The 4,260-nt window shown below is 33.2% G+C and overlaps 1 long non-coding RNA gene across 2 annotated transcripts; it reads right to left on the bottom strand.

Moving 5' to 3' along the window:
• Nucleotides 1-493: 493 nt before the first annotated feature.
• Nucleotides 494-4,025, bottom strand: LOC111863315. 2 transcript variants are annotated; one of them, XR_004512897.1, is made up of 3 exons: nt 3,640-4,025; nt 1,042-2,465; nt 494-844 (listed from the first exon to the last, which is right to left on the bottom strand). It is a non-coding gene; the product is annotated as an uncharacterized LOC111863315 (long non-coding RNA). The 2 variants fall into 2 exon arrangements; XR_002842573.2 differs by having other exon boundaries at nt 494-1,414; nt 1,617-2,465.
• Between the last annotated feature and the right edge of the window lie 235 nt (nt 4,026-4,260).

The raw sequence follows: 4,260 nt of genomic DNA, 5'->3' as shown, positions 1-4,260 counted from the left end.
CAGGCCATATAGAGTATTCTTTTATGTTTACAGGAGATTATTATTCCTATAGTAATTCATCACTTATTTTATTTGAAATTTTAATTTTTTTTGGGGGGGGGGGAGAACTGGAATAGTAAATTTTCAATTAAGTGTCTAAAAAGGAGTTAAAACATTATATTAACATCATCACTAGAAAATGGTGAGTCCCATGTTTCATAACTTAGGTTAATTAAAAAGTAATTTATTATATGTTTGTTTATTTTCCTTATTATTTTGAATTGTTTAGCATGTGTTCTCATGTTTATTGTTTTAAAATGTTATGGATTGTGCATCATGATCAGACAATCCATTTATTATAGGCCTTACAGAATAATTTTCCCTTCTAGTAATATCGATGAAAATATTATCAATGGCTGTAGCAGAATTTCCTTGAACTCTGGTGGGAAAATTTATTGTACTTATTAAATTATAAGTTCTCAGTAAGGTATCTAATTTTTTTTTCTTTTCACTATCAAGAAGGCAATTTATATTAATATCCCCACAAATAATATATTCTTGTGTTGAGGTATATAGGTTTCTAAGTACTGAATCTAGTTTTGTTATGAATGTATTAATGTTTCCAGTCAGAGCTCAATATATTGTAATTATACAAAGTCTGTTGGAGCTCAGGTTTAACTTAACAGCACATACCTCAAAATCTTTTTCTTTACAATACTTTTTAGGTCTATTCTTACAAAATTCAAGCTTGTGCATAGATAGATGCATACTCCTCCTTTTTCATACAAGGTTCTACAATAGTTTGCTCCTAGTTTATAAGAATCTATGTACAGCTGTTGCAATTCCAAGAAATTCATGTGATATTCTGTAAAACAAAATATGTGTGGGGAGGCTGGGTGTACATGACTTAATAGCTCATTTGTTTTCCCCCTTAAACCTCTAATGTTCTGATGGCAAATATTAAAGAATTTGATATCATTTTCTTTTTTGGTTACTCCGTTTAAGAAAATATTTCTTTTTGGAGCACTTGTATTTACCATAACAAATCCTTATTTTTCATACCTGGTAGTTTTTTAGTCCATTTGATTTCCGTACAGGTTCATTTTTTTTTGCTCTGTCGTTTTTACTGAGTCATTCATAGCTGGAAACTTGTTAGCTTGTAGATTTGCATTATAACTTTCAGATTCCTTCCAGAGCAAGCAAATTGGGATGAAATTTTTATTAGATTGACAAATTGTCACACAGGTTGCTGCTATATGTTTAAGCATATCTTCTTTTCTTCTCCTCTTCAGATGCATACCTGGTCTTATAAAGAAGTGTCTAAGTCACAGTTCATTACTGTGACATTTCATGATTTTAAACAGTTTCCTATCAAAGGCATTTATCTCATTATTTATGCAAGACCAATCTGCCAGGTTGTGTCTATGTGGCATACCTAACAGAATAATATTAGTATGAGTATTGTTACTTACAAAGTTTAAAATGTGTCTTAGTCCCATTTTAGAATTATTTTTTGAGATACTGTTTGCACCTCTACTAAATACAAGATGATCATTTTTTCCTACGGTTAAAATAGTATCTTTTACAGAATTACTTAGGGTAAATAAATCAGCTCCTGGTTTTATAACTCCAATTACCTTATAAGTTTTATCAAGATTTTCTCTGTTTACTTGCACATCTCTTTACATGGCTGTCTCCAATAATTAATATAGTGTGGTTTCCTTTGTTCTTTGAAGCTCTTGCTGCTGAATCAGCAACTTTCTCCTTGGGAGCCTCTTTCTCATTCCTTGCATTAGCCTCAACGGTTTCAGCACTCTCATATGAATGTAAGATGTCACTGTTCAGAACTTTACTGTTATTAGATGTTACTAGACCACTTATTATCACTGAAATGTTATTAATCATCTGTCCTTCTGCATCAGCCTTGTATTTACTGTCTCTTGCTTGAAAATTACTTTTGTCGATATTATTTTGTACAGTTTTACTTGGTTTGAGAATTTCTTCTTTTGCTGCTTCAGTAGACTTAATAATCTCATTGAGGTTAGATAAAATTTCAAAATGATTACTTGTTGTTACATATGTTTCCTCATGGTCTTTTAACTTATCTGTTATCTTCTTTTTTTGATTTCTTTGTATATGGATCCAGTTTTTTTTTCACTTGGAGATATTTGAGATCCATTTTCATTATTTCATATGACATTTTTATTAGCACTAGACAACGCGACCGCACTGCCCAGCTCTTCTTTCAAAATTTCTATAATTTTTAGGGCAGATTCCAATTCCATTTTGATCTTACTCACTTGCAACTTCAATCCTACACAACACTGACATTGTGATTCCGAGCGTTTCATTATTTCCGTATTAATAAATTTACACATTTATGACCAATTACCTTTCCTTCTTTCTTTGATGCCAGTACAGCTTTTATAAAATGCAGTTATCTATACCAGATTATTAGCAGGGATCAAATATTGGTTCTAGAAGAACTGGAAACAAAGTGGAACAAAAATATTCAAGCACAATAACAAATGTCAAGGACAATCATCTCATAAAATGATAATGCTGATCTTCCTCAAAACCTGATTCATGCATCAGTTTCATCATTAAAAAAAGTGTTAACACTCTGCTCAACAATTAATAAAATATGGCTACAAACCACTCAAAAGACTGTGCAAGCCATGGAGAAATGATGGGAATCAACATGAACTTTCATACTGCAAAATTATTTGCAGAAAAAGTAATTCAAACAGTGAAGCTTCATTACTTACGGTTCACTGTAACCAAGCTCATACTTACCAATACAGAGAAGTGTTCAACACAAAATTTGTACCTACTTTTAAACTCTCCTACAACACCAAATTTCATGAACCAAATACAAACTAATCTATACTGTGAAGTGTTGTTTCATAAATACCTATAATAGTATTAATCTTTCCTTCTAACAAATAATGAATCATTTAAACCTGCATAACATTTCTAGGAAGTCCTTCCCTCTCTCTTCAATGGCATACTTCAAACTCTCAATTTCTAACACGAATATAAGAGTGTTCATTATGAAAAAGTTAAATAGTTCCATCCAGTGTGACTAGTTAAGATGTTCTTATTTCAATTATTCATGCCCTTACATGTTTCGGTCTTCAGTGACCATCTTCAGATGGACACCTTTACATCAATACTGTTAGAAGCCACCATTACAGTAAATCTTCTAAAAGTTAAAATATATACATACAATATAAATAATATACAATTGGTTGTAATATCTAAAGTCTTTACAACTACAGCGGCTGTTCCAATACATTAAAACATTTTTAGATAGTTTAAGATTCTATTGGAATCGTAAACCAAGCTGGTTTGTGTCGTCCCTCTCACTATTTCTTTTGACGGGGGTCGAATGTATGCCACCTTGTCGTTCTCGAGAAGCGGATTCTTCAATGTTGTCCTGTATCTGTTTGTGGCCCGCTGTGTTGTTTTTACGGAACCATTTTAACTTTTTCATAATATTAGTGTGACGGACCAGAATGAAACAAATAAAAAAAGTATTCATTATTTTACACATAAAATCAACATCTATAGCTTTGTCATCACATTATATATGTGTTTCATTCCACAGCACACCAACTGTGTGTCTGTTAATTCTTTCGGTCACAATGACGGGCTTACGTTTACAACCACCTCATAGCTCAAGCACAGACACGTTCAACCACACCCCAACTGCAGAACTGCGGCTGCACTTCTAATAAGAGTCTATATCGTCTATATAATTCAAATTTATATATTCACGAAGATGTATGATGAGCAATATTTGTCAATTACCCTGATCTCCTGCTTACAGAACAAATTCATATAAATATCATCGCAGTATACACATTAAGCTTTTAAATCACAAACATATCACACTACCTCAACGTACGTAAATATTACCGAATATTATTAATTACTTAAAATCCTGTAATCTTCGGTCAATTTAACATAACCAAACTCGGCCCCCACCACTTCTATCTTGGCTTACATATCCTCTACAGATAACACCACAGATCAGGGGGTGGTAACTCAATGCTATTAGCGGGCAACATAGCCACCGTTACGTCTTGAAACATCACTGCTACCGCCATCTAGCGGACACGCTATTTTTAAAAAAATAGCTGCCGCTAGTGCCGAGAGCTCTGTGGGTAAGAGGGTATGCTATCTTACCACCTGCTCTGTCGGTAAGAAAGTATGCTGTCATACACCAGCCCTCGCATACTGCTCCCTCCCAAAGAATTACTGGTTCACACGAATATC

This window comes from Cryptotermes secundus, unplaced genomic scaffold (genome assembly GCF_002891405.2).
Source record: "Cryptotermes secundus unplaced genomic scaffold, Csec_1.0 scaffold159, whole genome shotgun sequence".
In the NCBI taxonomy this organism is placed as follows: Eukaryota; Metazoa; Arthropoda; class Insecta; order Blattodea; family Kalotermitidae; genus Cryptotermes; species Cryptotermes secundus.
This window is presented reverse-complemented; position numbering and strand designations above follow the sequence as displayed.